Raw genomic sequence first — 9,019 nt, forward strand, 5'->3', positions numbered from 1 at the left:
TTGGACATTCAATTGGATACAATAATTCTCTAATCAAGGTTTGACATTCAAAATCACATGAATATATGAAGAAAGTTTAATTTTACATAAATTGAAATAATCCAACAAATGATTCCAATTATTAAGTCTTAACTGATGATTGCCAAAATCATTTTTCATTCTAATTTCAATTTTGTTAAATACACTCAAATCAATAATACAAGAAAAATAATATATTCAGTTAAATTAGAGACGATTCAGTAGCAAATTAGTGCATCACTAGAGATGAGATGAGATCTCCTCCCCATCGGTCCAAGTGTTGGATATTAAATTTTGCTTCATCACAATCATCAAAACAAAATAAATTCAACAAATTTAATAAAACATATTTCAAAATTGAAAAAAAAATTAAGGAATGGATTCGTTCACTCAGTGGTGGCGATATAAATTGGTTCGATTCTGCCGGCAAGCGTCCTCAAATAATTTCAGAAGAGGGAGCTTCGTATCCTCACAGTAAACAAATCCACCAAAACAGCATCAAAATTTTCAAAATTAGATGTATTTTCAGATTGAAAAAAGCGAAAAAATTGAAAATGAAATGGATCTAAAGCGGAAAAAGGAGAGAATCGCTCAGTTCAGCGGGATTATCGACATGCTAGCAACATCTCTGTGTAGAGAGACCAGCAATCCGGTCTGTTGAGCTTGAATTTCCGAGTCATCACAGCGATTTCACTATTTTAGGAGGGAACAAATCGGAAATTGAAAAAAATGAAGGCGATGGAATATGAATTATGAAGAGCTAAAGAGGGAGTAGAGAGTGATTCGATTTATGAAATGGTGGATTGATTTGCAGGTATATATAGGGATGATCTAGGGTTTCGTTTCTTAATTGTTGGGCTTCAAGCCCAAATAATTCGGATATATTAACTGATTGAAGAGTCCATTTGATTATAATGAATCAAAATTTGGAACCACTTTGGGCCTTTGTTATTTAAGGTTTGGGCCTAACCTTAATGGGTTTTGAAGAATAAAATTATTTTATATAGTACTCCACAAATGATGACAAAAACACTATCTCATGGAGTATATACACTCCCTCCGTTCCATAGTAATGAAAGTGTTTTTTTTCGGCACGGAGATTAAGAAAAAAATTGTGTTAGGTGAATTAAATAAAGGGAGAATAAAGTGGAGAATGAAAATGCAGAGAGACGAAGAGAGAATAAAGTAAAAGAGAGTAAAGTAGGTTTGGAAAAATGTGTTAACTTTTACTGAAAATGGAAATGACTCTATTACTATGGAACGTACCAAAATGACAAAATGACTCTATTACTATGGAACGGAGGGAGTAGTATATTCCCCATCCAAGAAAATAGTTTTCTCCTAACTAGTACTCCCTCCATCCTCCAAAATAGACTAAATTTTTTCATTTTGAGAAGTCCCCTAAAATTAAACAAAGTCTAAATAAGAAAAGTTTGAACTACTAATAATATGCATTCCACAATCCATAAACACTACTTTCGCTATCTTTTCTCCGTCTTTCTTATTTTTTCCTATCTTTTTCGTACTTTTCCAGTTGTATATTAAAACTTTGTTAGTTTTTTTAGGGACAGAGGGAGTATAAGTCTTACGGTTCAAACAATCAGACGAGTAGGTGATGGACAATTACTAATTCTTTACAAAATGAGATAAAAATGGGTACCAGTCTCCAAAATTAATAAGTCGATGGTTCAAATTATCACGATCGGATGAGTAAATCATGAACTATTATTAGTTCTTTTAAAAGTGAGATAAAAATGGGAACCAAAGCTCCAAAATCAATAAATCGATGGTTAAAAATGAGTAAATGATGACTAGTATTAATTCTTTTTAAAATGAGATAGAAATGGGTACCCAAGCTCCAAAATCAAATAAAAGACATATAGGTTCCAATGAGGCATTACTCAAATGATAAAATTGTATGTGATGTACTAATCTTTTAGGTATAATAATTTAACTAATAATATTATGCATATATACATATCATATAATTTTTAAAAAAAAACTCCCCTTCATTCCAATTTTGGTCTTTCAACAAATGAAAGCTTCCAATAATAGTACTTGACACATACAGACATACATAAACTTCCATAAACAGAAACTTTTTTTTTTTGTATTGTACAATTAATCTGAGATGCCATAGAAGATAGGGAAGCAATAAGCTCCACACGTTGCCTTTATGATGATTTACCTTACCAAAACAAAATTGTCCCCTTTTCAATTCTCATATCTTCACTTTTTATATATCGAGGACCACCCAATGCTCGCATATATTCGTAGATGATAAAAAATTCGAAGCGAAAAAGTACCACGTTTATTTAATTTATAGGTTGAATGTATTCTCAAAATAATAAGGATTCTAAAAATGGAGGTTATAATTTTGGCTACAACACATAAGATTTCAACAAAATCTATATAGCACAACAATTAATTAATCGATTAATGTAACAGCCCGCCCTCCTAGGGTACAATAAATGCGGCGGCTGCTACCCAAAACCGACTCTAGAGAAGTAAACATAGGCTAGGGTTTCATTTAAAGAGTGCTGACCAAAAGAATTTGAAAGAAATATCAGAGTATTTAATGCAACAACTTAACCTAAAAGTTTAAAGGAAGAAAGATATCATAAATGACGATCAAAATATCTTAAGAGTACGACATAGTATCCAAGACAAAGTCACAAGAAAAGGCTAAGGCCTCAAACCGAAGGCAAGATGCAGATATTCCAAAAGAAATTCTAAAGTGTATCAAAATTCAGCGGAAAGCGACCAAGAGAAGTATAGCTATGTATGAAGACACAACTACGCTTGAAGTTCAACATATCCATATTAATTAATTAATCTGCTCAACACCCGCCACCGCTCGTCATCATTCAACCTGCACATAAGGAAAGCACATGCAGGGCTGAGTATTTTGAAATACTCAGTGAGCTCGTTGCCAAAACATTTTATAAGTTATGCCACCCTTACCAAGTGATCTCGAGTTTTAAGCAGTTATAAGAGATATATCACGAGTATCACAAAAATATATTTTCCATAGACTGGTCAGTCAAAATAACTCCCCATTTTCCTCATCAAAATAACAATCACAATCATTCCATGGTGCGACGAAAGTGTGGCCACACTTTTCGCCCACGAGACCGGCCGACTAGCAAGGACGGCTCCCGATCCCCTCGTGTACATAGCCTGGTAGGGCTTGCGGCCCATACTCAGACCCGAATTCGTATAAACATATCCATAGCCCTAGCCCAATGGAGCGAACTCACAAACTAGGCATCAGGCGCACAATATCACAATAAAACAGACATAGGCATGGCATAACAGTTAAACCACCCTTATAACACCAATCAATATTTTTTGACAAAAATAAAAGAGAGTTTTAAGAGTAAAGCCCACCTCGACTGCTTAGTTTTCAAGTAGTTTCGCTTTTCCGTTATCCGGCTTCGCAACCAAAGTTTCACCTTTTAATCACATAGGCACATATCACAAATTAGGTTCAATACTACTCTTACTCATGCATGCCTCAAGACTTTTCCCTTTTCCCACCGATTTATCTTATCGTTACTAATCAATCAAGATCATGTTTATCACACGCAAATATTTAACCATCAAACACACTCTACACGACACAACACACACACCACACGACACACACACACACACGGCACACACACATATGAACATATTCCCACATCCCTTTTATCCCACTTTTACTCAACCAAGATGCATGAGGGTTCGAGAAGACCGATTAATCGGTTAGAAGAAAAAGAAAAAGAAGAAGAAGAAGAATAGTGATAAGAACTCATAAACAAAATACCTTTTTAGAGAAAAACGATCGGTAGAAACAAAGTAGAGACTCGGTTCTTCAATACCCTCGAATTAAACTTCAATTTCTTCTCAAAAGATGAAGGATTAATGGAGTAACGTAGAAGAAAAATTGAGAGAGTGAGGGTGGGGGATTTTCGAAAATGTGGGGCTAGGGTTAGGGGTTTTGGTTCTTATTTATAGAGTCCAACAAGATCTTTAGGTAATTAGAATAGAATATTTGGTAAGATCTCATTCTCCACAATTAAATAAATAAATATTGTGAAGTAGGGAAGAAGAATTAACAAAAATAGATCCTAGGGCAAATCTCCTAGTTTTCGAAAATTATGCTTCTAGGATGGCCAAGATTTTGTTTTGGTATATTTTACGGAGTAGAATAAAATATCACGGAGCAAAATAAAAATAAGAATTCTCCCAATTTGGAGTGAAAAGTGGCGTCTCCTATGCCTTTTAAATAAGGCATGGATTTTTAAATATTGACTAGAATAAGGTAAGGCAAGATCTCTTGAGGTATGGAAAGATTTGGTAGAATAATTAAATTCTAGGTATGGAAGGAAATCAAATAAGGGATCAATTAAATAAGCAAAATAATATTTCCTTCCCTACATGGGTGATTTTCGAAAATCACCTAGGAAAATAAGGGGCTCGATTTTTCCTCTTTTAAAATAAGGAAATAATTGGGTCTTGGATTTTAATTTGGGTAAATATCCCAAGGATTAAATTAAATCCGGAAGAAATAGAATTTCTCTTCAAAGGGGGTCTAGGGTTCGAAAATTACCAGAATTGGGTGGCAAGTATTTATGGAAATTTTCTCTAATATTCTCACTCACCCTTAAACAAATAATTCACCCCATAAATTAATTAATCACATATGTCACATCACTAAATCAATAAGTTTGACTTTTCAAACTTTCAACGCAAACCCTAGACTCAACTCGACCATATCATCACATGAAATAAATGCATTCTCGATTCCACGTCATCAACAATTAATTCTAGGGCTCTAAAATTAGAGTTCTAAATTCCGAGATGTTACAATTAAGGCGTATATGTGTAATGGTCATGAATTCTACATCCCCCAGTCTACAATGTAAAATCTCATTTTATCATTTTGTAATGTTCGTCATTACATGTCTTATTTGCTTTTACTAGTAACATATTGATATTTTACCGATTCATTTCACTCGTATTTTATTACTCACTAGTTTTAACCCACGTGCGATGCACGACGGAATATTTTTTCGTCATACGATTTCAAATACCTAATTGATTAATCAAAATGAAAAACAGTATAACTATATAAGATATAGAAATAGAAAAATATATTATATAATAACAATTCAATAAATATATACTCAATTCATTTTGCACCTCAAGACATAATATTAAACAAATTAAAAGGGAATCAAGACAAACATAATTATTTGGATAACGATCAAGTATTGATACTTTTGAAAAATATGTTTAAAGCAATCATTCATATCTCTCTACCAAAAAAAGTGTAAATCACACTTTTAACAAAATAATAAATTGATAACTCATAATATTCAAGACGTCAAAATTATAACCATAAAAAAAATTCAAATGATTACTATACAAAAATATACCTAATATATATTAATTATAATATTTTACTCAACATGATTGCCTATAGATAAACCATATAAAATTTGGTAACGCACTATTTTATTTTGTTTGAAAAACTAATTGTTTGATCAACTTGATTTTCTAGGTTATTACAAATATACATATACATGAATTTATATTATAACGCTAGTAATTAATATACAAAAAATAATATATTGAGTAAATATGAAGATAAATAATATGCATGTTTCGAGTTAAAGTTGTTACAATTCTTCCTCTCTAAGAATTGTTAGAAATATAGGAATAAAATTCTCGAACCATATACATGCGGTACTCTAACTATTATAATTAAAAAAAAAACAACAATAATTGAAATGTAAATTATAATGAAAGTTATCAAATAAACCGAACTATAAGTATAGTTGAGATAAACCTCATTTCTGCAAGACAAATTACATCACAATTACTTCTCTCGTATTGACGTAGTATCCCCAAAGATGAAACAACTTCCTACTAACGTATATAACATCTCAAATCTGCTAGGCAACGATGAACTTGATGGGGCTCCAAAAATCAAGCAATACAATATTCCTAAAGTGTACAATAATGTTTAGAGCTTGATATAGAATGGTGATGCTGTTGGTGTATAATTTATCCACAACTCTATGCCTTTTATAAGCATAAAATTAGGACATGAGAGATCATGATATTAAAACATCATAAATTATAAAATTAAGATTACAGATGTTACAAATGTGGAACGTCAATTATGTGTGAATTATATTTTGAATTATGGTATAGTAGTCTTGAAAATTTGTTAAATTCTCATTATTCTATTTTAATATTTGTAACCTACGGTTACTCATTTATTAGCTCTTACATGATTATTAAGTTTTCTGTACATAAAACTGTTGATATAAGGTATTGACCAATGATTAAACAAACGGTTAAAATGTGCAGGAGTATTAAACACAATTTTTATTGATTCATTTCACAATTCAACAATAATTAAAGAAACGGTCAAAATTTATAACCTGAGTGCTAAAATAGATTCCATGTCTCATAAATATTCAAAATATAATTCAAAACTTGTAAATATTTCAATTCATGCCCAGAATTTATAAATATTCAAATTAAGGCAAAAACTCGCCTTTTATATATGTATAGATTAAACTAATATTCCATATTAAAGTGAGAATTTATTTGAGACTTTATTTCATGGACAATATAGTAATTTATTAATTTGTATAATTTGATTATATCGTTTTTATGTTCAACAAGAAGAGATATGATGTGACCAATGTATGTGTATATTTACATTTCTAAGTTTAATTTACTTCCAAAATTGTCATTGTACAATTTGATTGTGATATAAGTATGTCAATACACGGAACACTTAATAGTACTGTTATGATCAACAGTTTTCTTTGTTATATTCTACATTAACTTGAAAATTCGAGGTCGAAGATGAAATGTCTTACCAACTATTTGTCCGTCGTCGTCATCACCGGACACAAAGTTTATACTGGTAGAAGTTTCATTGTCGTCGCATACGTTACCCAGCCCAAAATAAATACAATCAATAACCACATTCCAAAATGCAGTGATGAAAACTCAAGAAAGAAATGTTGAATTTTCCACGGAAATGTTGAATCACACATAGCAAAAGAGGTTGTTTGTATTGTTGTGAAGATCACATGCATCACACCCCATACCCTCTCGTCTTCTTCTCCCTCACTGGATAGCAATCACCAGCTGCATGGCAAAATATCTTCTCTTTGCCCCTCTCTTTCTTGTCCAATAAAATTATTCCTAAGAAACTTGTCTCACATCATTTGTGTAAAGCAATAGATATAAAGTTTATAGACCAAGTATAGAGCAATAAATATAAAATTTATAAATCAAATTAGCTCTCTTTTCTTTTGTAATAACCATATTTTGTGAAGATTTTCTTGTTAGATCTATAACAGCCGCATAGCAAAATGGGCAAATTGCCTAAGAAAGCATGAATTTTACTAAAATTCATCTCGCGACTATGAAAACATGAATTTTATCATTTTACTCAATTTTCAATGGCAAATTAATCCGGTTTCGTAATATATTCTTGATTTGGCGCACATGTGTTTCAACTCATGACATAGTTGAGTTATTTGCCATGTGTGTTGAGAAAAATGATAAATTCATAAGTGGTGTTTCCTCGTTAAATTTGTCAGATATCACATTAGGTACCATTCCACCTGAATCATATTCGAGGAAAAACTGAGAAAATTGTTAAAATTTATAGTAATTCTTACAACTGATTTTCAAAATTGGACCGGAATTTGACTCAAATTCATGATTTTTACGACAATTTACCGTAACAAAATATCCCCCATTCACCCTCTCTCAACCTATAGGAATCCATCCATCCCCACACATTCTATCTAAATCCCCCCAAAACCCTATAAACACCCCATCAACCTCCCAAACCTCCCACACTCCCCCAAAACAACAAGAAAAGAAAAAAGCCACAATGCACCTCCACCACCTCGTCCTCGTCCTCGCAGCCGCCACCTCAGAAGCCCTGGTCCAGGACTTCTGCGTGGCGGACCTCGCCCTCCCGGCCACCCCCGCCGGCTACCCCTGCAAGAAGTCCGTCACCGAGAAGGACTTCGCCTCCAGCGCCCTCGCGGCCCGGGGCAACACCACCAACATCATACCCCCGCCTTCGACGCCCAGTTCCCGGGCGTCAACGGCCTCGGGATCTCCGTCGCCCGCCTCGACCTCGCCCCGGGCGGCGTGATCCCCCTCCACACCCACCCGGCCGGGTCCGAGCTCCTCCTGGTGGCCCAGGGCACCATCACCGCCGGCTTCATCTCCTCCTTCGGCAACGCCGTCTACCGCAAAACCCTCAGCAGGGGCGACCTCATGGTCTTCCCGCAGGGGCTCCTCCACTTCCAGTTCAACTCCGGGAGAGGAAACGCGGTGGCGTTCGTGAGCTTCGGGGCGCAGAATCCGGGGCTGCAGCTCACGGATTACGCGCTTTTCAAGAACGATCTGCCCACGGAGATCGTCGCGAAGACGACGTTCCTCGACGTGGCGCAGATTAAGAAGCTGAAAGGTGTGCTTGGTGGGACCAATTGAGTGGATTGTTGCTAGGGTTTGTGAGTTTCTTCTGCATTGTGTTTTGAATTTGAGTGTTCGTTTTGTGATTAGTTGTGTGTTCATTTGTTCGTCATAGTTCTAATTTTTCCATCACAGTTTTCGATAACTGACAGAGCTAGACATTTCACGCTTAAAGTAATGAAGTAACAAAGATAGAAAGGTGAATTAATCTGATATGTCGAGGATAATATATTGTTGAGTAGTAGTGTCTACAAATGGAAAAATGAATGATTTTACGAGCTTGCCAAAATGGAAAAAAAAAGTTCTATCTTAAGAGACAAACAGTATCTTGGCTATAACTGAATTAAATAATAATTGTGGTGTGCTTTAAAATAAACATGTACATATAAAACTTCATTGGTATAACATGTATCCTATTTTTCACGCAATAAATTGCATATAGCTTCTTTACAAAATGTATATCAACACTCAATGCTTAGTTATAAACACA

General features: G+C 34.2%; 2 non-coding genes and 1 pseudogene across 2 annotated transcripts; 1 reads left to right on the plus strand and 2 right to left on the minus strand.

Annotated features, from left to right (window-relative positions):
* Positions 1–404: 404 nt before the first annotated feature.
* Positions 405–501, minus strand: LOC125197573 (small nucleolar RNA R30/Z108). The gene has a single exon (XR_007172110.1). It is a non-coding gene; the product is annotated as a small nucleolar RNA R30/Z108 (small nucleolar RNA).
* A 102-nt stretch (positions 502–603) lies between these two features.
* LOC125197633 (small nucleolar RNA Z107/R87) lies at positions 604–708 on the minus strand. Its single transcript, XR_007172166.1, has one exon. It is a non-coding gene; the product is annotated as a small nucleolar RNA Z107/R87 (small nucleolar RNA).
* Positions 709–7,903: 7,195 nt separating this feature from the next.
* On the plus strand, positions 7,904–8,636 carry LOC125197024 (auxin-binding protein ABP20-like; annotated as a pseudogene).
* Positions 8,637–9,019: the final 383 nt, after the last annotated feature.

The sequence above is a fragment of the Salvia hispanica genome, chromosome 4, assembly GCF_029641045.1.
Source record: "Salvia hispanica isolate PSC_SH4W2 chromosome 4, Shi_PSC_v1, whole genome shotgun sequence".
Taxonomy (NCBI): Eukaryota; Viridiplantae; Streptophyta; class Magnoliopsida; order Lamiales; family Lamiaceae; genus Salvia; species Salvia hispanica.